Raw genomic sequence first — 27,864 nt, forward strand, 5'->3', positions numbered from 1 at the left:
TTGGAGCTTTAATTTGGGCTCCAACTATTACGGGCGGCAGAGTTTCCAGTTCACGAGACAGTAGCTGAGCTAGGTCCTAGATGACTTCTACTATTTGCAAAGAGGATGTAGTTAAACCTACGAAATAAATCCTGGCATCTATGGGGTTATTCCGTTTGATCGTCAAACAAATTCTGGTAACACTTTGGACACATTCACTCTATGTGAGAACTTTATTGCGCGGTCACTTCAGCTTAACCTTATAAATATAAAAAACAAAAGTTGCTCTAATCAAAACCAACTATAAATAAAAACTCTGTTCCTTTTAAATTTGTTACAACACAGCAATAGTCGTTTTTATTATTAAAGTAACAAAAATTACTTATTAAAGAAATCTTAGGAAACATGTTGCTACATCCTTTTCATTCACTCTCAGTGCATCAATGTCCTTGATGTTTTACACATTTTTCTTAAGCTTGTTTTCCCGACACTCTGTTTACAAATAATTTATAAAAGTCCATCTATTGTACTTCTTGTGCTCTTTCTACTTAGCTTTTGTTATTGTACAATGTCACTCTTATTGCTTTTGTATTTATTTTAATACTTTTTGTGCACTTACAATTTTATCTTTTATACTAAGTACACTCATCTTGTTATTATAATTTATTTAGTTCTTCTTACGACATACATCTTGTTCACTGTCACTTTCAATTACCATTATATTTTCATTCTCACCATATCCTTGTGCGCTCTTTCATAACGCCTTACATTTTTTGGTGTGTCCTTGAGCAAATTTTCGTTTTTATTTCAACTTCCTGTGCAGGTTTCATATTCCTGTTTCTCATTATTATTTTTTTAGTTTTTTTTAGTTTTCTCTTCACTCTTTTCTATGCGTTGTCCTTTTTGTTGTGTAATATCTTTGTTAAGCTCTTGAGCTGCTCACTTTTCACTGTCACTTACAATTATCAATTATATTTTCTTTCTCACCATATCCTTGTGCGCTCTTTCGTAACGCCTTACATTTTTTGGTGTGTCCTTGAGCAAATTTTCGTTTTTGTTTCAACTTCCTGTGCCGTTTTCATATTTCTGTTTCTCATTATTATTTTTTTTTACTTTTGTTTAGTTTTCTCTTCACTCTTTTCTATGCGTTGTCCTTTTTGTTGTGTCATAGCATTGTTAAGCTCTTGAGCTGCTCACTTTTCACTTAAGCTCTTTGTTGGATTTATTATTCTGATTCTGCTATGGCATATTTTATATGGCGCAGAATTGTATTCAGATTTAACTATTCACTTTTCTTAATTTGCAAGTTTAATTAAATTTTAGTTTGGGTTTTATTATTATGTGCAGTTATTGTATAACTGATCTGGTTGCTGTTTTCTTCGAAGCACTATTCACATTATGAATTTGTGCATGTTAAGTGTCCTTGAATCTTTATAGTTATTGTTATTATTACAATTTTAATCATTCCGATGGATCCATGTTTTTTTTATTTCTGTGTTTGCTTAAAACACGTTCTCAATTTTTGCATTAAAGAAATATAAAAAATGCCTAAAAGTATGCAAGATGTATAGCCGGAATTGAGTGATTACTTCAAAAGTTTACACCTTTATCCTTTTCGGTGTATTTTTAAGCTACTCGTTGCCTAATACCGTTTTCTCTGCAACCACTCAGATGACTAAAAGTCCTTTAATAATCATAAATAGTACCGCCCTTCGTCGAAAGTCGACCAACTTGTATTTTTTTCAACTCACTCTATGCATCCAGTGTTGGGGTAGTGCAATAATGCGTTAGTAGTTGAGCAGTGAGTGGAAATATAGCAAACTGATCTATCTTACTTAAAGTTCTCATTAAAATTTTGAATTTGACCTAAGACGTTATAATCTTTGATTGTATTTTCTTAAATTTTCTACAAACTTTTCAAATGTAATTATACGTTTTGGTATGGAGCTCCTTAAAAAAAATATAACAAATATGCAAAATGAAATGAAATTTACATAGAATTGTGGTGAAATTACTTGAAATTGAATTGAAAATTTGCTTTTTCCACACCACCCGGGAGATATGCCGTTGGCGCGCTATCGAAGTTAGTTTTTGGTGCTCGGTTCCCCAGTAGGCCTATATCACCAATATAAACTACATATACATATATCGCCCATTTACTTCAATAGCGTCATAATTCAAAAAACATGAATTTTTAGTTAAGACCGAAGAAATGTGCTAAAGGAATTTAACCTATTTCACACCACCCGTTAGGTATGCAATTGGCGCTTTACTATTACATATGTATTTATAATTAATTAAATTAAATTATAATTAATTAAATTAATTATAAATACTTATGTAATATGTAAACGAAAACGAAAATTTAGAATAAAATAGAGGATACCTTCATAAAAAATTAAATAAAAATACAAGAATAAATTAGCATAAAAGACAATATAAAAATTTTAATGTGATATCTTTGTAGCAAATTTAATAATTTTTTGTTCACTATAAGACGTGCTATGTCTAAAATGAGCATAAAATCTGGAAATGCAAAAAACATTTGAGTCAAATTTGCAATTAATCGCTATAAATAAATAAATTTAGTGAGTTTGAACAAAAGTTGACTCATTATTTCTGATTTCATTTTTTTTAAAGCACCTAAAATGAAAAACAAAGAATCTGTTAAATAAAGACCTATGCTTTTACGTGTAAGTAAAATTTGTCCAAAAAAATAGGCCGGTTAAGATATTACTTCTGTTTAAAGTTTTTTTGTGCGCTAACAATTATTTTAGAACAATTGTTTAAGGATTTTGGTACAGACCATTATAGGTAATTGGTAACAATGGGAAACAATATTTTATTTGAACAGAAAATGAGCGAAGCAGTAGTTCTCTCACCGTATGGCGTGTAAAAATATATACATATGTAGAGATGAAACATTTGAGCAATCCGACAATTGAGCATTTGGAGCTATGTACTCAGGGGGGTTTGTGAACATAATGCGTCCTACAGATGGCAATTTCGATAGTTGCACAGATTTTCGAATTTACAAAAAACTTTTTCTATTAATTATAAACAAATAGAGTAATATTTGTTAACAAAAATAGGCCTATGCACTGCGGCTGATCAATACGAATCGATTCGTATAACTTTTATATGATTTTACGTATGCTAAGTATGCGAAACAGCCTGTCAATTGATTGTATGGAAATTTTGTTAGCGTATTAATATATAGACGTTCATAGGTTTTGACAGATTATCAACGCGCAGATGTGTTGCATACTTTCAGGCACCTAACTACATCAAAAGTGAGCTGATTACTGTTTAACCTGAACTCAATGCCCTAATTACAATGGTAATGAACTTGCAGAGATATTTGGCTAAAGTGGGATATTGAAGACCTGTATCTTGTATTAAAAAGCCCATTAGAACGTACTCTTATATTGAAAAGTTGATTTATACCCTGGATCTTCAAAAAATAGAATTGCTTGCACTCTCGCAAATGTAATGATAATACAATTGTGCCTACAAATATGGACCTTTAGTTTATATGAAGACGAAACTAAAATTCGCAAACAGTTCCATATTGCATTAAAGTCTTAGATTAGTTCCTAAGCTCAGGAACTTACGCAACCTAAAAATTATATACACAAATCGGGACCTTCTGCCGATTTTTATAAATATTTAGTGGCTCGGTGCAACTTTCATTGTCTAAACCAACAGTGTTATAAGTTGTACTTAAGCAGTTGTAAATTTAAATTTTTCAACAATCCGAAAAGTTTCGTTAATTCTTAGAGGAAAACATCTGGTTTTCCACCTACCTTTTCTTTTGGTTGCAAGTATGCGAGTTCTGATAATGATATTGCGGAATTATCTGCAGAATTCTTCAAGTCGATCTACTCATTCAAACGTTTTCAAGCCGGTCAATACTCGTACAACTTGGAAAGTTTCAATTGTATTACTAATCCTGTAATTGATAAGAATACTTTTCTTCAGAGCCTTCTAGGTTTGAAACCAAATTTTTCTCCGGGTCCAGATGGTGTTCCCAATTGTGTGCTCAAATACTGTGCCGTTAATTTATCTGAGCCGATATATAAATTATTCCAATTATCTATGGAATCTGCCACTTTTCCTTTGATTTGGAAAAAATCATTTATTACATCGCTAACTATAGAGGTATAGCAAAGCTTTCAGCTAATCCCAAAACATTTGAGCAAATAATTGCATGTCAACTGCAACACAGGTGTAGTTCTATATTATGGTAAGCAAAACAACGGGTATACTCGGTTTCGTGAAGCGATGGGCTAAGGAGTTTAATGACCCGAATCTGACTAAGACGTTCTACACATCGTTGGTACGACCAATTTTAGAGTATTGTTCATGTGTCTGCTGCCCAGGGTATCAAAACTTAATAAAGCGTATTGAGTCGGTACAGAAGCAATTCATTATATTTGCACTACGTGGTCTTAAATGGGATTCAAGTGTGCATTTGCCACCATATAGAAATAGGCTTCTCCTTATTAATCTGCCAACTTTAGAAAATCGAAGAACTTTACTAGGGGTATTGCTCATTATGGGCGAGATTGACTCCTCTGATCTTGTTAGTGGACTAAATTTTGCTGTTTCTGGTAGAACGTCCAGGCACTTTGTGCGTTTTCATTTGCCACTTTGCCGGCAACATTTTTCCAAAAGTAATCCACTGCGTAACTGGTGTTCGCACTACAACAACTTGTATAACTGCATCAGCTTTCGTTTACCGCGTTACACGATTCAATACTCTCACGTCTGACCTCATATTTTCTACTTTCTTTCATATGTATGATTGAATTTAATATATACATCAGTATTTAATTATTTTTAATTGTAACATCAATTTATGTTAATATTATATTAGTATTCGACCGCTTTGTGTCTGTGTCGACTTTAGTCCAAATAAATAAATGCTCTGTGAAACAGAGTTGATTTTGAGTTAGACGCACGTATGGATTACTGCTCTCAAGCGTGAGTTGATTTATGTATATGAGCTGAGACTCAAGAAATGATTACCTTTGAAAAGCGGCTTCCATATCTTTCAAGAAAAAATCTCTGCAATAGAAGCTACCGATAGAAAATGCCTTCTAAAAAGCTTTATATCGATATGGGTGGAATTTATGTAAGACAGAAAGGTTTCACTATATATGCTTGTTTGCAACTATCTAGGTTAGGCGGGCAAAGGAGAGTTAGAACCATCTAGCGGCAATTATTGAAGTCTCGCGAAAGTGGTTAAATAACTCGCTACAAAACGAGTTGTGCTTAATAGCGGAGACACGAACCGCTGTGCTATGGTGCTATCAATATCAAATATCTAAGTAGATTGTAGATACTAAAGCCACACCACGTTTCCGTGTTTTTTAGTTTTTTTTAAACTATTTTTATAATATTTTCTTCAATTCTTTAACTGATGCTACGAGCCTGTAAATGGCGGGAGGAAAATTTTATAGACGTGGGTGGTGCCTTGCCAGGTGGCTAAATTGTAACTGCCAAATAAATTTGGTTGAAAAAAATGCAAACGAAATCAGCATAGAAACTGAAATGAATCGTAAACAGGCGGATTTGGAACTGGCATAAAGATGAAATGATTTCGGAGCTGAAGGTGAAACAGTCTGAAACAAACGGAAAATAATGTCCAAATCGAAATTAAAATATATGCACATGAAAACAATATCGAAAATGAGGTCTGTCGTATACGAAAGTGAAACATGCGCAAACGAAACCAACATAGAAAGTGAAATAATATCGGAAAATGAAGTGAAACAGCCTGAAATGAAACCGACAACGAAAACTAAATTATGTCGGAATCGAAACCGAAACAGGCGCAAACGATATCGAAAATGCTACTGATGGCAGTCGGATTGAAATTGAAGAACACGGAAACGATATTGACATCGAAACTGAAATGATGTCGAAATCGAAAGTGAACGATAAAAAACATGGCTCAACTATATGGTTGGCTCATTTCTACAGCAACAACATACCTTTGTTCAGATTGTCAAAGTCTGCGTGTTGGTGTTAGGCGAATGAAATGGAATGAAAAAAAAAATTTTTTTTGTGTGTTGTAAGAAAATATTGTCAATGTGTTGGTTTCACTTTGAGTTTGCCATTTCCTGTAGATAATCCTTATTTCAGTGAAATGAAAAAATAAAATCAGGTGATGAAATGTGCCAGCCATATAGTTCAGCCATGGTAAAAAACAAATTTTATTGGTATCAAACGTTATTGGTTTCAAAAAAAATATCAAAAGAAATTTTGATACCCACTATAAAATTTTAATTTAATTTCATTCTATTAATTTAAATAAAATTGTATTATATTTAAGTTTATGTACTTGTTAAATTTCCACCTTGTTAAAAGACTGAAGTCTGACATACACACCCTCATACTTAAAATAAATATAAATATAAAAATATAAATATATGCTATCAAAAGAATTTTTTTTACATGAAAAATCTATTCAAACGCTTCAAATCGAAATTTTTTTGTTGAAGTTAAATATTTTTTGTTTTTTGAAGAAAATTATTTTTATTATACAGCCTTGAAGTGAAATAGTTGGAAACGAAGCGGATGTCAAACTGAAATGATGTCAGAGCTCAAACAGATGGAAAGGAAGCTGGAATCCGAAACGGAATGAGGTCTCCATCGGAACTATAAGGAAACATCCAAAATCGGAACAGAAACAGAAATGAGACCGAAACCAAACAAAACACGAAACAGAAATAGAAATAGAATAGGCACAGAAACGGAAACTTAAACTGAAACCAAAACAGAATACGAAACATGAGTGCAAATTGAAATCAAAATCGGAATATTAATTAAAACGAAATAGGAAGTGTTACCAAAACCGAAAACAAAAACGAAGTTACAATCGAAACTGAAACTTTAACCAAAAATACGTGATGGCGACGTGAACTGCAATCGCAAACAAAACGAAAATGAAAAGAGAAAGCTAGATAGGAGCAGAAAGATTAAGAGTCGAATCTGAAAATAAAAAAAAAAAAATACTAAAATACTGAAAAAAGGTAAAACTGAATTTAGAATCAAAGCCAGAACGTAAATGTGATACGAAATTAAAGCCGGATACTAAGCCAAATCCGATACCGATGCATGTAGAGCATCAGTACCAATTCAAAGCCGAACCTCTCACCGAGTTAAAGTTGTGGTAGCCAGCATACAATGTAGTGATTAAGATATCAAACCCGCTTCCAGTTTCATTTCAAACCTCCATAAATTTTACTAGCGCTATTCAATATCGCTCAGAATTCTCACTAATTTTATTTGAGCAGACCCTTTCAAATCTTGCAGTGCCACGGATGACTGTGAGAAAAGCTTCTGACAGGTCTAGCGCTAAGTGCACTGTACTGTGGTAGGATTTTTGATTCAATCCGCAATTTATCTGTATGTAGGTATAATTTTCGAAAGCCATGCTGATGACTGGCAAGACGCAGGTTTGCGGTGAAATAGGGGAATACAATTTCTTCGAATATCTTGCCTACTGGCGACAGAAGAGATATCGGATGATAAGACTCTCTTACGTTAGCAGGTTTCCGAGGCGTTAGTAGCGGAACCACCCTGGCCATTTTCCATTTTTCAGGAATTACGAAGGTGGTCGAAGACAGGTTGAAAACATGTGTTAGATATTTGAATATCACCCTGCGAAGGTCTTTTAGGATCGGCATTGCTATACCCTCTGGTTCTACTGCGTTGGATGTTTTAGCAAGTTGGATGGCTTCTTCAACCTCTGTGGCGGTGATAGTAATAGAAGACGAGTTATGTTTGGGTATGTGTGCGTGTCTGATGCCCTGCCGCTTAGATTTGTCGACGGCGGAATACATTATATAAATAAATAGATGTAAGGCACGAAAACCTAAGAAGGGATTTTAGGCCGGGCTTTTCTTCCAACTTGCATGGTGCTCCTTTTAGTTTTTCCTACAAATTGGCGGGTCGGGACCTACTTGATTAATGCCGACTCCGAATTGCATCTGCGAGGCAGAAGAGTTTTCGTTGAAAAGCTTTTCATATGCATTACATATTGCTGGCAAAATGCGCTCGTACATTTCTTCGCATCCGATAGCACTTTATCGCCAAAAGCGTTGCATATTTGGTCATTGTGCTTAGTCGGTTTTTCACAAACTCTTCGATGCCCTGGTTTATGTCCCTTATTAAGGGGTCGCCGGGCCCGTCTTATAAAGTCACGATCTCTCGCTAAGTTTACGGCCTCTGTTTTCTGTCTCTATTTTTCGCAAACAAAAAGCTCAAATACTACTCACAGCTTCCGTGACCCTTCATTTTCAAACAAAAAAATTCTGCTAATAAAATAAACGAAGAATGTAATCATAATAAAATAAAATCATTTTGTTATTCTGTTTTGTTATGCAAACAAACTTTAATTTACCATGTCGACAGCAATCCAATGTCACACTGAAATTCTCGCATACGCAGTGGCTCACACGGACTCTTTGTTTGGCACGGGTATTTTCCTTTGTTTTCCTTCATCACCGCCGCCATATCATATTTGCTTAACTATTATATTGTGGCAATAAAAATTCTTTGTTTGCTTATTATTAAGCGCCTAAATAAAGGAAGAAAACAAACAAACAATAAATAAATAAATTGTTTTTATTCTCGGTGTTCCATTTCTCTGCGGCTCTTCATCTCTCTTTTGCTCATAATCGCACGTTGTTTAGTCAAGTGGTTGCCAGTGTTTTGTTGTATTTTGGTTGAGGATTAGATTTTTTTGTACTTTATTTGCGTTGATGGTCTGTTATTGCTTTGTTTCTAAATGAGCGGAGAAATAAAAGAAAATAAAAGCAAAACGGAAAACCACACTCAACGGACCTATAAAGCGCTGTGCCTTTTATTATTTTATTAAAATTATTTTTTGCCTTTCCTGCATATTTAAATAAATGGCTGTTAATATTGTTTTCGTTCTTTTGCATGCTCTTTTTTCTTTATTAGATTTTTATGGTATATCTTTTCTGATTATCTGCAACGCTTTTCACTTTCAACGGCATCATTTCATTCTCTTTACACCCTTATTATTTTAAATTATAGCAAAACGGTCGACAAAGAGGGTGAAGTGTGATTTTCTGGAGTTCTGAAAGAGATTCTTGAAGCATTTTTGATGCTCTTATTTAAGAATTCCTGAACTTAGAATCAAGTTATAATTGTTTTTTTGTTTTTCGATTTCGAACCTTGAACAAGTTATAATAATAATTTTGATTTGATTAACAAAAATAAAAAGATGATAAAAAAAATTTAAGAACTACCTTTATATAAATAGACCAAAAAATAGAAGACAATTTTTCCTTAAATACATACAGAGTCTTGTTGAATTTTGACTAAAAACCTTAACAATAGCTCTTGTAAAAGAATTTTGGGATTTAAAATTATAAAGGTAGAGCGCAGGTTTAAATTTAAAATAATCAATTATTTAATCGCAAATACATGGTTTGCCTTAAATTGAAAGATTGCGCCCACCTTTATAGTTTCAAATCCCAAAATTGTTTTACAAGAGCTATTGTTAAAGTTTTTTAGTTAAAATTCAAAAAGACTATGTCTGTATTAAAGGAAAAATTGCCTTCTATTTTTTGGTCCATTTATATAAAGGTAGTGCTTAAAATTTTTTACCAACTTTTTATTTTCAATTTTTTAGTACTGCCTACAAAAAGGCAATTGCAACTTTGATTAATAATTTAAGTAATTCCTAAGTGACAATTCTTAACTTTATTTGTTTGTCCAAAATAGCAAGATTTAAGAGAATTAGTAGAATTTTCGCTGACAACACTGGCGAAAACAACGTAATTCCACCTCGCATCATAACAACAAAATTCTACCTCGTTTGTCAGCTACTTAATTTACACAGCTGAAAATCGTGGTGAAATTCGCATACGCCTGAAAGTCTAAAAGAATCGTTGTGAAAATCGCGTACGCCTAAAAGTATGCAAGGACTTTCATTGAGTTGGGCCTTCAACGAGGTGGAATTCTACAATGCCTGCAATACTCAGGAGGCTAGCCATTCAAGTATGGCCTAATCTTCTAAATAGTTCGACTTGTGCGTTACGTAGCTCAAATTTTTTAATCAAGCATTGCACTGTCACCGAGTTTTAAATTATATTTCAGCTTTCAAGTCTCTAGATATCCAGGAAGTTTGTTAACAATCGATTGCAAGATTCCCAATTTAAAATTATTTTTCTCAATATCTCGATCCATGCGCCATCTAGCGGAATTTCGTTTTATGTAAATTATATTGTCACCAAGCCTCGAACTGTGTACCAAGTTTCAAGTCTCCAGGGAACCGGGAAGTTAGTTAAAAATGGATTGAAAAATTCCCAAATCAAAACTAATTTTCTTAATATCATGCGCCACCTCGATCGCAAGATTCCCTGCGTTTTTTTCAGATATTTTCAGGGATTTTCGTTTATCTCGATTCATCTGCCACTTGGCGGCATATTGTTTTCCACGAATTGTAGTACCATCGACTCGCAAAGTATGCGCTAAGTTTCAAGTCTCTGGTTCATCGAGAAGTTAGTTAAAAGTGGATCGCAAAATTTCTTTTTTAAAATAAATTTTCTGTATATATCGATCCGTGCGCCACCTAGCGGATTTTTTTCTCTTGTTTTGTAATGTCTCCCTAATCCGAACTATCTGAACCGAAAAAGATTTTTCCGTGGGTCAAAAATTCGTATGGAAATGAGGGGACAAACATAAAAGCGGCATAATATAAAGGTAGAAAAAAACATGTATTAAATACTTGGTGCGATTCACGCCCGAGGAAATTCAGGCCGAGCCTACCTCTTCTAATTTGCATCGTGTACTTTTTTAATTTGTATCACATATTGGCGGGACGGGATATATAGTTTTACGCCGACACCGAGCGGCCGCTTCAAGGCAGAAGTCTTTTTACTGAGAAGATTTTCATGGCGGAAATAAACTCGTGGTGTTTGCTAAATCAAACTGATATGATGTCCTGGCCTAGGCAGCCATTTTCTCGTTTGCTGGGAAGTATATGCCTCACATATCTACAAACATTTTCTGGCAACATTATGGACACATTTAGTCTATGTGGAGTCTTTATTGACCGGCCAGTTCAACCTTCTTCAAACTTCGCACAAAGATAACAGTACCCAGCCTATGCAGCAGAAGGTAATGAAAAATAAGATAATACATTTTTACACATTACATTTTACACATACTGTCCTTTTCAGCCTTACCAAACCTTCTTTAAATGAATGGATCAAAAATCATCTGGCTTATTACTTTACGGGTGGCGGATTTTCGATCTTTTTACATAGTTTCAAGTATTTCTTATGTATGTTTATAGACATTTTTTCAAAACAAGAAATTATGCAAATAATTAAATGAGAAATTTCTAACTTATTATAAAATTAAATTGATTTTTTACCCCATCAAAAAAAAAAAAAAAAAAAAAAAACAAAAAAAAAACAGTTTTTTTTGATGGTTTGTTTAAAAAATTCTTGACGGAAATCAAAGAGAAAAGGATATAAATATACAATGCTTGAAAAAATAATAAAATAAATCCGAATGTGGTGAGCCGTTGAACACAAATACATCCTTAAGCCTACAGCCGCTTATCGAGCAACAATCACTCGTATTTTTTATGCACATATGTACAATTGCAAGTTGTATTTGTGCTTGCGAGTGCGTGTGTGTGTGGGTAAGCGAAAAACAAGTAAGGAGGGCGATGGCTTCATAACTTTCATGAATGGGGCCTAACAATAATCTTATCCTATTCGTAATCTCCAAATAATGCGCTGTATAAGATAAGAAATATATAGTGAACAGATGTACATACCTAAACGATTTTAAGATAAATATAAAAAAATGGCAAAAACCCACTTATCTGAACGATCGGTAGTATGGGATATATATTATATATAGCTCCGATCGAAATGATTTTTTCATGAAAGCTTCTATGATATATTGAATAAATATCACCAAGTTTAGCGTTAAAAATCTTTCTATCTGAACGATCAGTTGTATGGGATATATACTATATACAGCTCCGATCAAAGTGATTTTTTCAGAAAATCTTCTATGATATATTAAAATATATATCTCCGAATTTCACGTTTATACTCTCTAAATGAAGGGAGAAATGGGCAAAAATATCACCAAGTTTAACATTTTTATATTGGAAATTAAGGGAGAAATTGCCAAAAATCTTTCTATCTGAACGATCGGTTGTATGGGATATATACTATATACAGCTCCTATCAAAGTGATTTTTTCAGAAAATCTTCTATGATATATTAGAATATATATCACCAAGTTTCAAGTTTATGCTTTCTAAATTGCGGCAGGAATGAAAAAAATCGTCTTGTCTGAACGATCGGTTGTATGGGAGATATATGTTATAGTGGTCCGATCCTACCGGGTCCAACAAATGTCTAATATAATACAAAAATAAATTTCATTGAGATATCTCAAAATTTGAGGGACTAGCTTGCGTTCAAACAGACAGACGGACGGACGGATAATCGGACAGGGCTATATCAGCTCAGTTCGTCGCCCTGATCAATTCGGTATACTTAATGCTAAGTCTATCTTCAATATTTCTCAACGTTACAAACGCCGGACCAAAGTTATTATACCATTTCATGTTCCTGAAAGGTATAAATATGTAGGTATATACGTATCTGGATGTGTGAGAACTTTTTCACGCTTTTTGTGTTATTTTTCAAAGTGGAACTTTGTGTGTTTTCTTTGTTGGCACATTTTTTTATACGCTGTTAAGCTTCAATTTATTCCTTCTAAATTTGAACTCTTTCGTTAACTTTGTAGACACACTAGCAAATTGAGAACGAATTGTGAAAGACAACGCATTAAAATTTGTGAGAACTTCAAAGCGAAAAGATCGAGTTAAGCAAAGTGGAGTGATTTCTTTTTTTTACTTAGATTATTTCAAAGCTCCAAAAGCTGGCGGTCATGCACTTAAACCGCAAATTCGACAGCGAATTGAGTAATTTAAAAAAGAAAACGAAAAAGCAAAATATTGCTTAAAAATTTGCTGTTGATGAAGAAATGTGTAGTACACACAGCAGTGAACAGCAAAATAGCATTGACAATTTTTATCAATTGACCTGCCTTCCCCAACTCAGTGGAGGTCTCCGCACTCTGCCTCTATACTGCACTGTCGGCTGAAATACTTCTGTGGTCGGAACGCCTTCGTCCATTTGCATAACATGGCCTATCCTGCAAAGGCTTTGGTTTTTTATTCGCTACACTATCGTCACATCTGCATACAGCTCATACAGCTTATCATTATAATGCCTTAAATACTGACCGTCGGCATCACAGACAGGACCATAAGGAAAACTTTTCCCTTGAACACTCCAAGAGCCATCTCATCTTTTTTCGACACCATCCATGATTCCGAGCCATACGTCAGACCAGGTATGATGAGCGACTTTTAGAGAGTGATTTTGCTAGTAAATTGCCTACTCAGTACAAAGTAACATTTGTTGGCAAGAGTTGTTCTCCGTTTTATATCTAAGCTGACATTGGTTTTGCTGTTAACGCTAGTTCCTAAATAGACGTAATCCTTCACAGTCTCAAATTTATATCCATCAACAATGATTTGGCTGATTTGTACGGTGACAGCAAGTACTTCGTCTGGTCCAAATTTACCGCAACACCTACTGTTTTTAGCTTATTTTTCATGAGACTCTCTTCGCTCTGGAAATTTCATGCTTACAGATCCTCAACAGTTATCTACACTTGTGCCTGTACGCTTCGCTTTTTGCAACATTTGTCAGTTTACGTCTTTTGCCTCTCATCTAAGTAGACGCTGCTCCTTTCTCCACCATTGCGGTTTCGCTTTCCCTTTGAATTTTCTCAGAGGTCAAGCTCTTTATACGCAATCATAAGCGCCTTTAATAGGAAGTGCTTAGATTACTTCAGCTTCTTTGCACTGGGCTATAAAACTTTGTTCTCAAAAAAATTATAAATAACAAAATAAATAGTTTGAAATTTTCGTAAATTTTTTTCGAACTTTCGATACAGTTTGCATTGCCTCAATTGCAAAATTTATTGCAGATTTTCTAAGATTGTCGAAAATAAAAAAAGAACAATTTACTTAACAAAATTTTGATAAAATTTTCGAAAAAGAGAAGTTTGTATACTAAAAAAAGTTAGAGGGTATACAGAGTATCAATGATTATCATAACGGGAGCCGGAAATTATAGCAGTAAAGATATCAGAAGAAATTCTGGAGGAAGCGCGCTTAAGCTGCAGTTGCACTAGTATATATATATTGATAGCCAGGCTGCCTTTAAGGTAATAATCTCACACAGTACTTCATCAAGAAGTGTTCTGGAATGCAAAGAAGCATTGGAAGAACTTCGCTCAGGCGGAATCATACATTTCTACTGGGTTCTCGGTCATAAAGGAATAGAAGGTAACGAAAAGGCCGACGATTTGGAAAAGGAGGCTGAATCAATGATAGACATCTCCATTCAATTTGGAGTAATCAAAAGGAGACAGGAGTTGCATATGATCTTTCAAGCAGGAACGGCGTGGATAAAAGTGCGGGGCTGCAAAACTTCTAAAATAATGTGCAAAACTTATGCTATAAGACTCAAGAAGTGGCTCATATAGAAAGGAGACTTAAGGCTCACGATGGGTATACTAACGTCACATGCTCTTAAGTTAGGCCTCGTCACTACCAGCAATTGTAGGAAGTGTGAGTTGCAGGAGGAAATGGTTGAGCACGTTCTGTGTTCATATCCTGCGCTCGCCAGGTCAAGGCTCCAGCTATTAGGGGCGGCAGGGTTGCCAGATCTCGAGGCAACAATTAAGCTGGGTCCTAGAAAGCTCCTATAGTTTGGCAAGAGTTATTCTATAATATGTGGCACCTTCCGTTTGGTCGTTAAACAAATTCTGGTAACACTGTGGACACATTCGGTCTATGTAAGGTCTTTATTAACCGGCCAGTTCAACCTTACCTAACCTGCTGCTGTTTTCGTGTACGCTGCTGTAAAAGATATATCTTTTCGTCTTGCTAGGGTTGGTTGTGTTATATGCATGCGAATTGAATGAAATCGAAATACATATCTGAGCATGTAAATACAAACATGAACATAGGTATGTGAACGTGAGTCTAGTTCACATAAAACTCTAAGAGCTCTAAAACGAAGTTTATCCTTAAAAAGCAACGTGCCAAATACAAAAAAAAAAAAAAAAAAAAAGTAAGGAAGGCTAAGTTCGGGTGTAACCGAACAATACATCCTCAGCTGAGAGCTTTGGAGACAAAATAAGGGAAAATCACCATTTAGGAAAATGAACCTAGGATAACCCTGGAATGTTTTTGTATGACATGGGTTTCAAATGGAAGGTATTAAAGAGCATTTTAAAAGAGAGTGGCCCATAGTGCTATAGGTGGACACCATTTCGGGATATCGCCATAAGGGTGGACCAGGGGTGAGTCTAGAATGTGTTTGTACAATATTGGTATCAAATGAAAGGTGTTAATGATTATTTAAAACGTAGCGGGCCTTAGAATGTGGACGCCTTTTCGAGATAGCACCATAAAGGTGGACCAGGGGTGACTCTAGAATGTGTTTGTACGATATGGGTATCAAATTAAAAGTATTAATGAGAGTTCTAAAAGGGAGTGGCCCTTAGTTGTATATGCGAAGGCGTTTTCGAGATATCGAACAAAATGTGGACGAGGGTGACCCAGAACATCATCTGTTGGGTACCGCTAATTTATTTGTATATGTAATACCACGAACAGTATTCCTGTCAAGATTCCAAGGGCTTTTGATTTCGCCCTGCAGAACTTTTTAATTTTCTTCTATTTAATATGGTAGGTGTCACACCCATTTTACAAAGTTTTTTTCTAAAGTTATATTTTGCGTCAATAAACCAATCCAATTACCATGTTATCGAAAAAGTGGGCGTGGTTATAGTACGATTTCGGCCATTTTTTATACCAAGTTAAAGTGAGTTCCGATAAGTACGTGAACTAAGTTTAGTAAAGATATATCGATTTAGGCTCAAGTTATCGTGTTAACGGCCGAGCGGAAGGACAGGCGGTCGACTGTGTATAAAAACTGGGCGTGGCTTATACCGATTTCGCCCATTTTCACAGAAAAGAGTTATCGTCATAGAAGCAATGCTCTTACCAAATTTCACAAGGATTGGTAGATTTTTGTTCGACTTATGACATTAAAAGTATACTAGACGAATTAAATGAAAAAGGACGTAGCCCCGCTCATTTTGAAATTTTCTTTTATTTTTGTATTTTGTTGCATTATATCATTACTGGAGTTGAATGTTTGGCATAATTTACTTATATACTGTAAAGATATCAAATTTTTTGTTAAAATTTGATTTAAGAAATTTTTTGTTTCTATAAGTGGGCGTGTTCGCCATTCGATTTTGCTAATTTTTATTTAGCCCACAAAAAGTAATATGAGTAACGTTTCTGCCAAATTTCATCACAATATCTTCAACGACTGCCAAATTACAGCTTGCAAAATTTTAAATTACCTTATTTTAAAAGTGGACGGTGAAACGGCCATTGTCCAAAATTTTATAAGTTTTATATTCTGCGCCATAAGGTCAACTCACCTACCAAGTTTCATCGCATTATCCATCTTTGGTAATGAATTATCGCACTTTTTATGTTTTTCGAAATTTTCGATATCGAAAAAGTGGGCGTGTTTGCAGTCCGATTTCGTTCATTATAAAAGCGATCATCAGATGAGCGCCCAGGAGCTTACATACCAAATTTCATCAAGATACCTCAAAATTTACTCAAGTTATAGTGTTTACGAATGGACGGACATGGCTAAATGAATTTCTTTTTTCGCCCAGATCATTTTGATATATAGAAGTCTATATCTATCTCGATTAGTTTATGCCGTTACGGATTGCCGTTATGCGAACGAAGTTATTATACTCTGTGAGCTCTGCTCAGCTGAGTATAAAAACATAGAAGAAACCACGCATGTAAGAATATTGAAAATAGAAAAAACTAATATCGGCAATACTCTTGCTTGAGTATTATAAAGTGCACTAAAGTTATTCTGTTGCAACGAATTTTTCTTTTCTCTGCATACACTTTACTTCTATTGTAATATCCGCTCTGTGCTGATGTGCTGATCGCTTAACTCTTGCCTAAGTTTTGCTTTTTAACTTATCAGTTTCCTGCAAAGTTTTAGCAAATTTTTGGCATCTTTTGATTTTGCCCTACACTTAGGTGCAATTTCCAGCATTTTTAGAAACTTTCTTTTGTATTTAAATCATATAAACCTGTAAAAGTCTAGGATGCACGTCTGATGTAAAGTAAGCAAATAACGGTTATAAATAAATCATCTAAGTTTGGTTATTGGTTGTACTTATTGTATTAGATATACATTTTTTTAGGTTTTCGAGAATAAATGTGAAGTTATCCGAGGTGTAGTGGATCTCATGGTTGTAGTGCCCTTTTCTTTTTATGGCTGAAGTGATGCTGTTCTTCGTACTTTTTCTTCCATTATTCGTGAAATTTGACTTTTGTATTCATTAACCCATCAATTTGGGGATGAGCATATGATTTTTTCAAACATTATTTAGGAGTAATTTTACCAACGTTTCTGGGCTTTTAAAATTTGTTTAGAGTAGCTTCAGTTTTCATTTTGGGACTATTCCCAGGCGTTTCTGTGATATGTTTGGACAGATATCACAAATTTTTGGTTCAGCTTCAAAGCCTTCCCGTAATCAGAAACCTTGGTGGATACGGGAACCCTAAAACAGCATCGAAATTATCCCTAATTAAAATGTTCATAAATATAACAAGCAGTACTCTCTAGTTGTTGTGTTAATAATTCCGTCCATTCAATAGGTACGTTCACTCACAAATTGTAATCGAAGTCATCTAACAAGAGTACAAGCAAACTAGCAGTTGCAGCAGGGTTAGATCATGATGATGCTGCTTTTATAGGTGTTGGTTCCTTATTACAAATGAAAAGACGGCTGATCTCATATGGAGACAGAACATGCATTGCGTGCATCGCTGTTGATTCTGAGTAACTGAGAATATAACCCGTTGCAGAGTCTAGAACAATGTTGGGTGCCAGAATGACATGTGTCTCCCTGGGTAGTTAGTTTTCCTCTTCTGGGCCCGGAAGGATTAAATAAGCGGTGCCATAGAGTGGTGTCCAATCCCAGCTTTTGTTTAATTTCTTGATATCCGCCTTCAGAAGGACTTACTAAAACCAATGTCTGCACGATAATGGCCGATACATCCAAAAACGCTTGGTGTGACGTTCGATCAGGATCTACCTTTTTGCAAGCATGCATCCGCAAGCGGACCATAACTACAGATCCGTTTGAACTTACGGTAAAAGTTAAGAAACGTAAACCACGTACAAAGCTGTTGGCCGGCGGCTTGCATGCTAGGCTTCCCCAATATGCCTAAAGAACATCATCTACACAGCGAGGTGAGACAACTCCCCATGGTTAAGGGATATGAAATGCTAAACAAACAGTTTCTGTTGAATATCCAGAAACGTGGGTATCCTTGGGGACATTTGATTGAAGAGGCTCCCCTAGCAGGGACTTAAGAAGTAATTTCCGCAAGTATTATGAAAAAATACGGCACCTTAGAACTCAGCGGTATGTAGAAGAAAAGTACAACGAGCGAGGCGTTGAACCTCTATGCTAGGCATCACCGGCGAACTCCATTGTTAGATTCAAATAGCCTTTACTCACAGTAAAGGAAAGCAACTTTTTCAGGGAGACGTGCGTTACTATAGCTTAACTTCGATCAGGATTCTGTAATAGGCTAAACTCTCACCTAACCAGATGTGATATAAGTAATACTTGTTCTGCTTGTAACGTTTCCCCACATGATAACAACCACGTTTTTTTGAATTGCAATGTGTAGCAACACCTCTAACACCCATTCTCTCTGGTCCACCCTGTTGAAACTACAAGTTTCCTCGGACTTCCGTTAGAGTATATTGATGACAATTTGTGAGTAGTCGCACTTAACGGATGGGCCAAAGCACTGCTACAACAACAAGGTGTTGTTTTATTATCGGATTATTATATAGAATCGATAACTTTTTGACATCAAATCGATAACTTGTGCATAACAAACCGATAATTTTTCGATAGCTAGTCGTTAATATTTTGGTAGTAAATCGATCAATTTTTGATAAAATATCGAAAATTTTGATAAGAAAACGATAATTTGTATAAAAACTCGATAGCTTTTCGAAAATTTACCGATAGGATATTTAAATACTCAGACCATAAATTTTTAATAACATATCGATAGTTTATATAGTAAATCAATAACTTTTCGATAACTCTACGATGAAAAATCGTAAGTCCATTGTTAATCATTGTAATCAAAAGCATTTTTATATCATACCGATAACAAATCGATAACTTTTCGATACTGTGTCAATTAAGCAATGAAAAAAGAATATAAATTAAAAAAACAAAATTGGCGGAACCTACATGTTTTACGTCAACTCCGAACGCCATCTGTGAGGTAGATGAGTTTTCACTAAGAAGCTTTTCATGGCAGAACTACACATGGAGTGCTTTCCAAAACACCGCAGAGGGGCGGCCCATTTAGAAAAACTTTCTTCTAATTGAAGAATCGTGTTTATTAAGCATTTATGTTGCTTTGCTCGGGCCGTGGACCCAGGAAATTTGATGTGGTAGGTGGAGTCAGCTACCACCACACTAAGGCGGCCTTCTCGTATTTGCAAGAATATATTAGCAAAAAAAAAGCAACCAAATGTAAAACATTTAATGCATACGAAATTTTTTGTCTTCTTCTTCATGCTGCCGGCTAGGGCTTTAAAAAGCTATTGGCATTTTAGTGAGCGAAAATTTGCAAATGTAAGCCACATATACAACCGCATGCCCAAAATAGCTTACGCACATACATACATACATTTGTGTAACTCATTACCATTTATATTTATTATTTTAAGCACAGGCATATCAAAATAGATAAGCATCTCTATGTATGTAATATGAGTACGTGTTAATTATGTGTGAGTTTGCTTGTACGTGCTAATATTTGTTATTACTTGCATATATACATACATGCATATGTGTGCTCGGAAAAAATTCATCATTGCATTGGGCTTGTGGTAGAATGGTCTATGGGGATTCAAAAGGGCGGTTTAAAGGTATACAAACAAATTATAAAGTAGTACAAAACTTAGTTGGGAAAGCTCATTTGCGAAAATATTAATAACTAAATAGTAGAAGTTGAAGTGATTATTTGGGGAGGAAAATTAAAATTTTCGGAGCGCGCCACGATTAATAAAGTCGGCTTTTAAAACTGAGTGGAAATTTAGATTTATTAAAACCTGAAGTAATAAAGCTTTATTTTCATTAGAAAATATCTTTTTTAGCGACAGAGGCATATTAAACTTACAAAAAAAAATTAGTATTGTGCAAAAAGGAATAAAGTTACATTTCGGCGTGATGTGGATTTGGTCGAGATTATTAATCAACAAATCGGTGATCGGAGGTGTGCGGGTTCAAATCTCACTCTCTAGAGAGGAAGGCTTTAAAGAAGTTGACAAACTATATCGAAAGAGCTGTCGCCTTGTCCATTGTGGTAGCGCTTCAAATTTTCCCATAATATTAATTCAATACTAAATTTTTGTTGTCGGCCAAAATTTGCAAAACTGACGACTACACTTCATTTTCACTTAAAATTACACAAATAATCATTTCAAGAACACCAATTTATCTCTAATTCGATTTAATAAATTTTTCTCACAACAAGATTAGTCGGAAGCCGTAACGCATGCCCGAGTTATTTGTGAATTTTGTGGCAATAATAAAAAAAATTTAAAAAAAAAGATGATAAAAAAATTTTAAGGACTACCTTTATATTAAAGAACCAAAAAATAGAAGGCAATTTCTCCTTTAACACAGACATAGTCTTTTTGAAATTTGACTAAAAAACTTTAACAATAGCTCTTGTAAAAGAATTTTGGGATTTAAAGCTATATAGGTGGAGTGCAATTTTTCAATTTAAGGCAAACCATGTACAACATGGGATTAAATAATTGATTATATAAAATTTAAATACGCGCTCTACCTTTATACATTTAAATACCAAAATTCTTTTACAAGAGTTATTGTTAAATTTGTTTAGTCAAAATTCAACATGACTATGTCTGTATTAAAGGAAAAATTGCCTTCTATTTTTTGGTCCATTTCTATAAAGGTAGTGCTTAAAATTTTTTATCATCTTTTTATTTTAAATTTTTTAGTACTGACTACAAAAAGGCAATTGCAACTTTGATTATTAATTTAAGTAATTCCTAAGTGAAAATTCTTATCTTTATTTATTTGTTCAAAACAGCACGATTTAAGAGAATTAGTGGAATTTTCGCTGACAACACTGGCGAAACAACTGTATTCCACCTCGCATCATAACAAGAGTATTCCACGTCGTTTATCAGCTACTTAATTTGCGCAGCTGAAAATCGTGGTGAAGTTCGCATACGCCTGAAAGTCTAAAACAATCGTGGTGCAAGTCGCGTAGGACGTGCATTGAGTTGGGCCTTCAACGATGTGGAATTCTATAACGCCTGCAACACTCAGAAGTCTAGCCATGAAGGTAAGGCCTAATCTTCTAAATAGTTCGACTGGTGCGTTACGTAGCTCAAATTTTTTGACCAAACATTACACTGTCACCGAGTTTTAACCATTTCAGGTTTAAAGTTTCTAGATATCCAGAAAGTTAGTTAAAAATCAATTGCAAGACTCCCAATTTAAAACTAGTTTTCTCCATCTCTCGCTCCATGTGCCACCTAGCGAATTTTTTTTGATAAAATATTGTATTGTCACCGCGTTCTGACTTACGGCCCAAATTGTATATCTCTAGCATTGTCACCGGGGTCTGATCCACGGCCCAAGTTTCAAATCTCTAAAGCACCGGAAAGTTACTAAAAAATCGATGGCAAAATTTCCCTCGTTTTCAGGGATTTGTAGTTATCTCAATTAGCGCGCCACCTAGCGGAATTTTGTTTCCTGAAAATTGTATTGTCATCAAGCCTCGAACTGTGTGCCAAGTTTCAAGTCTCTACGTCACCGGGAAGTTAGTTAAAAACGGATTGAAATATTCCCAAATCAAAATTAATTTTCTTAATATCTCGAGCCATGCGCCACCTAGTGAAATTTTTTTGATCAAATATTGCATTTTCACCGGGTTCTGACTCACGGCTCAAGTTTCATATCTCCAGCTCGCCGGTAAGTTACTCAAAAGTCGATTGCAAGATTCCCCTCGTTTTTCAAAGATTTGTAGTTATTTCGTTTAGCGTGTCACCTAGTAGAATTTTGTTTTCTGTAAATTGTATTGCCACCAAGCCTCGAACTGTGTGCCAAATTTTAAGTTAGCTAAAAATGGATTGAAAGATTCCCAAATCAAAATTAATTTTCTTAATATCTCGATCCATGCGCCACCTAACGAATTTTTTTTGATCAAATATTGCATTGTCACCGGGTTATGAATCACGGCCCAAGTTTAAACTCTCTAGCTCACTGGCAAGTTACTCGAAAAATCGATCGCAAGATTCCCCTCGCTTTTAAGGGATTTGTAGTTATCTCAATTAGCACACCACCTAGCGGAACTTTGTTTTCTATAAATTGTGTTGTCACCGGGTCTCGAACTATGTGCTAAGTTACAAGTCTCTAGATAAGCGGAAGTCAGTTAAAAATGGATTAAAAGATTCCCAAGTTAAAACTAATTTTCCTAATATCTCGATCCATGCGCCACCTAGCGGAATTTTTTTTGATAAAATAATGTATTTTCATCGGGTTCTGATTTTCAAGTTTCATATCTCCAGCTCACCGGGAAGTTACTTAAAAATCGATCGCAAGATTCCCTGCGTTTTTTCAGGGATTTTCGTTTATCTCGATTCGTCTGCTACCTGGCGGCATTTTGTTTTTCACTAATTGTAGTGCCATGGACTCGCAAACTATGTGCTAAGTTTCAAGTCTCTGGATCACCGAGAAGTTAGTTATAAGTTGATCGCAAAATTTCCATTTTAAAATTAATTTTTGTATATCTCGCTCCGTGCGCCAACTTGCGGATTTTTTTCAATTGCATTGTAATGTCTCCCAGGTCTGAACTATGATCTAAGTATCAAGTGTCTAGCTCAACGGGCAGTTGCCGTGGGTCAAAAATTCGTATGGAAAGGAGGGGAAAAACATGAAAGGTACTTAATATAAAGGTAAAAATAAAAAACAAAAATATAAAAAAAATAGAGAACTCCGATAGAAAAAAAAAATGGAAATAAAAAAATTCAAATAAATAATATTTAAAATAACAAAAAAAAATTTTATGAACTAAATAAAAAAAAAAAAATAAAGAAGAAAATAATTTTTTAAGAACTGAAAAGATAAATAAAAAAAACTATATTTAAACGAAAATAATGATTAGTTACTACTCTTCAATTTCAGAAATTAGGAAAGGAGAAAAATAATAGAAATAAACAGTTAAATAATAAACAAAAAACAATCATTTTTTATTTATGACCTTAAAATCAAAAAACAAAAGTTAAATAAAACAATTGGCAAATTAATAAAATCAAACTGGTGAAAAAAAAAATAAAAAAATTGTTTAAAGACTTTAAAAAAATTAATATATTAAAAAAAATATGTAAAAAACTCAAAATAAATTATGATTTTATGGTGTTAAACTTAAAAAAAAATTGTAGCTCAAAAATTTATAACTAAATAAGGATTTAAAACTTAAAAATTTAAGTAACAAATCTTAACCGTATGAATGGTTAAGTGCCAATTAATTAAGTCAAAAAAAAAAAAACTAAAAATAAAAATAGTAAATAAACCAAAAATTGAGACAAAAATTATAAATTTTCTGCGAGTTTTAAAACTAAAACCAAAAAATTAGGTTAAAATTATTAACGGTTTTATAAAAAAAGGAAAACGTGTGATATAAGGAGCTATAAATATAATAACTATTAACATGTTTTATTGTTAAGCTATAGAAAAGATATTTAATAATTTGGGAAAAATTTAAACAGCGCGATAGCAGGATGAATAAGGCGACAGCTGTTTCGATTATACCTTGTAAACTAAACTTACTTACTTAATTGGCGCTTAACCGTCTAAATGGTTATGGCCGTCCAACAAGGCGCGCCAGTCGCTCCTTCGCTCCGCCAACCGGCGCCAATTGGTCGCACCAAGGGAGTTTAAATCGTTTTCCACCTGGTCCTTCCAACGGAGTGGGGCCGCTATCTACCTCTGCTTCCATAGGCGGGTTCCGATGTAAACTAAACACTCAAATATATAATAAAAATAGCGTGTGAAAAACTTAAAAATAATAGTTATTCCAAAAAGCAACAAGTGAAATTCAAAAAATATTAATTATTTAATGTTCAATAATAGCAATAAAAAAAAAAAAAAAAAAATAGATAACGACAGTGGAATGAAAAAAAAAAAAAATAATAATAATAAATACGATTTATTGAAAAAAAGCAAGTATTAAAAAAATTTTTTACAAAAACCTAAACAAAAAAAAGAAAAGAAAATGTTATTTACGATTTTTAAAAGAAAAAAAAAAAAATTTTAATAAAAAAAGTGTATAAAAGAACTAAAAAATTATTTTAAATGCGTATGCAAATAACGTTTCCATTTAAGGTTTAACCTCCAATGCCGCTATTGTGGAAAACTCGAATAAAATCTTGTTTTTTAATGTAAGCTTAGGAAGTAGGCTATGTTAGGTTAAATGGCCCGGTGAGAACCTCACATTAATTGAATAAGCCCATAGTGTTACTGGTAGTTTGGTCAACTACCAAACTTAAAAACCCCTTTAGAGGAGGTAACTATTAGACATATGCAGCCCAATAAAAATCTATGAATTACAAAAGCAGCAAAATTGCCGTGAAAAGTAGAGGAAGTAGAAAGAAGCCTTTACGGCATCATATGGCTGCAAACGAATGTGTGATTTGAATTGAGCTCCGCTCAAAAAATCCAAATGAATATTAGAAATTGGAGTCTGGTGCATTTTCCCAACTCTAGGATCATAAGTTAGAAGAAAGAAGATTTTCCACGACCTTAACATTGTTATTAATACTATTTACACAATCTATCGCTAGGTTACGGAACGGAAACTGAAACTCGGGATTACTCATGGTTTGTTGCCCGCCAAAAAACTACTTTCAATCGCTAAAGAATTTTTAAGTCAAAAACATTTAGTTGAACAAAATTCAAACAAAATATATCTGCTTATTATTTATGAACACAAGATCAAAATAAAAAAAATAAAAATATTGATAATTAGAGAGACAGCTAAATGGTTAGCGAAGCTTGCCTAAGGCGTATTGATGATGAAGGTTTAACACCCTTCGAAATGGATCTATCTGCGCAGCTAAGGTAGGTTGTCTGAAAAAATTTTCTACTTACTATTCCAAAAACAAAATACATTTTTTCAAATTTAGAAAAATTTAAAAATAACAATAATTATCATTAGAAAAAAAATTATTGTTCTGGCCTTGAGCTCGAATCGAACCTTGAATCATTTATCAATAAGCCGATAAAAACAAAAACAATTGTTAGTAAACCATGAGCACTTGGGAATGTCAAACAAAGTAATTGACAATAAACAAAAATCCAGCATTATAAGTGATTTGCTACAGATGGCGCAACACTGAATAAATATAGTTGGTAAGAAGGAATATAAGTAGCAATTTGTCAGTCAAGCAAACCACCGCTGGATAGCTAAATGGTTAGCGCAGCGTGCCTAAAGCGTATTGATGATGAAGGCTTAGCACCCATCGAAATGGATCTATCTGCGCAGCTATGGCAGGTTGTCTGAAACAATTTTCTACTTATTAATCCAAAAACAAAATACAATTTTTAAAATTTAGAAAAATTAAAAAATAACAATAATTATCATTAGAAAGAAATTACTGCCTTGAGCTTGAATCGAAACTTGGATAATTACTTCTTAACCTCTTCTAATTAAGAAGCGAATGTTGGAGACCACCCTTATTTTTCATTCATCCTTCTTCACTTGGTTTATACGTATCTAACCCTTAAATATGCTGAAACTTCACTGTATAAGAGATCAGCAGTTTCAAGTGTCCTCGCTACTGCGGAAAAAAATGATCTTTGAGGTATTCTTTGGTTTGTTTTGGTCCTTTTCCTCGCGGTTGGCAGATACGTTTTTTAATTCGCGCTTAAACGTTTAGGAGATGCTGGTCGTTGCGTAACAAGTCACTTCAGCTAACCCTGTTCCGCGATAAATGACGCCAACATGGGGCACCAAAAGAGATCAAAGTCTTCCCCCACCTGCTGAACAGTTAAAGTCTGCCGCCGTGGTGTAGAGCTAGTGTGGTGGCCTATCCGTCAAAAATATTTCAAAAAATTTTTATAAATGATATTGATTGGCCCTCTGCATTACCTTGGCACCAAAAGTTCATCCGCCTTAGCAGATACATTTTTGGGTCGGCACAAAACATGTATTTAGGCGAGCCAGTTCGTAGAAAAACAAATAGACGATACGTAGCCTTCAAATTAGGTGGAAAGACCTTAATCTCCGCATATATATATCACACCAAATTGTTATTATTAGTAGATATGTATCTCTTACGTACACCTTGGCGGTAAGTCCGGTTTTTTTCTGCTCGTCGCGCAGACGTAGATAAATTTCTAAACAATGTGTTGAGGAAAATTCCTCAGAAGAGGATCGTGGCCTGATGCTTCATTTTGCGGGAAACCACAGTACAATTCTTGATTTGAAAATTCTGGAATGCGGTTGACCGTCAAGATTCTTTCACACCAAAAAAACGTTATTTCCACCAATCAAAAATTGGGTTTTGGATAAAATATCATAATATTAATGTTAGAACGCAAAAATATATGGTAATTTTATACGAATGCATGCCAGTGGTAATACGCATCCAAAAATACCGGGAGATGTGTTAAAGGACTCGTACTGACCTCGACAACAATAATCCAAAGGAGGAAAATAAAAATTTTAGATCGTTCAAAAGATATTAACGAAAAACCGAAAAATTACCCCGGAGTGCTCCGAAACCGAGAGTGGGATCCATAGTATTTTTGCACAGGACACCTTTGTGCATTGGCGGCCTTTGGCCGCGCTTATAAAAAATTATCTTGGGTAGGTCCAACACCGGTTTGGTGACCAAAGCTATATCCGCGCAAAACACTTATGTTCACAATTTTTTTTGTGGGTACCACAAAATCATCAAAATTACAATAACCACATGAAAATTTTCAAAATTTCTTTTGCTAATATTTCTTGACAGACCCCAAATTTTTTACCTCCGCTTTCGGATTCGCGGTCCTGGATCCAAAACGCGTCGTTTGATACCCCTCTTCATAGTGTCATGCTGTCGTTTAGAATTACCAAATATATTACAGTTTGTTATATTTTTGTTTTGAAAACAAAACCAAAATAAAAGAATAAAAATATGAGAGCAGTGAGAATTTAAAAAATTTTTTAAACTTCATTTCGGCTCTTACCGGTTTAACCTTGTAATATTTTTGTCATGGTTTTATCATGGGCAACGCTATAATTTACTGTCAACAAGAAAATATATTTAGGCCGCACTCAACACAAGTTGGATTGCATTGCTATTAGTAAACCATTTTGTGGTCGACAGGCTGGCTGCCGAGATGTCTGAATGTGATGAAGAGCATTTTATTTTTGGCCAACTATTTTTGTAAAAATTTATTTACAATTGCAAGGCAACATTTTTTTCACGTTCTTTGTACTGACATTAATTCCAATGCAATTTTTTTTCATATCAGCTTCTTACTTTCTAGTTTAGTGTTGCTAAGGCTGCACTTAATTGTCTATTCTATATCTTTTTGTTTTTGTTT

The 27,864-nt window shown here is 34.4% G+C and overlaps 1 protein-coding gene across 4 annotated transcripts in view; it reads left to right on the forward strand.

The window, feature by feature from the left end:
* The window catches only part of LOC137243701 (D(2)-like dopamine receptor), a 566,273-nt gene that overhangs the window by 125,991 nt on the left and 412,418 nt on the right, over window positions 1–27,864 (forward strand). For 3 of the 4 annotated variants that reach the window (XM_067771671.1, XM_067771670.1, XM_067771672.1), the window contains one exon: window positions 21,353–21,610. The exons of the other annotated variant lie outside the window; for it this stretch is intronic. The gene's annotated coding sequence lies outside the window, so the exon portion shown is untranslated. The remainder of the gene's footprint in view (window positions 1–21,352; window positions 21,611–27,864) is intronic. 4 annotated transcript variants of the gene reach the window in all.

This window comes from Eurosta solidaginis, chromosome 3 (genome assembly GCF_040869045.1).
Source record: "Eurosta solidaginis isolate ZX-2024a chromosome 3, ASM4086904v1, whole genome shotgun sequence".
Taxonomy (NCBI): domain Eukaryota; kingdom Metazoa; phylum Arthropoda; class Insecta; order Diptera; family Tephritidae; genus Eurosta; species Eurosta solidaginis.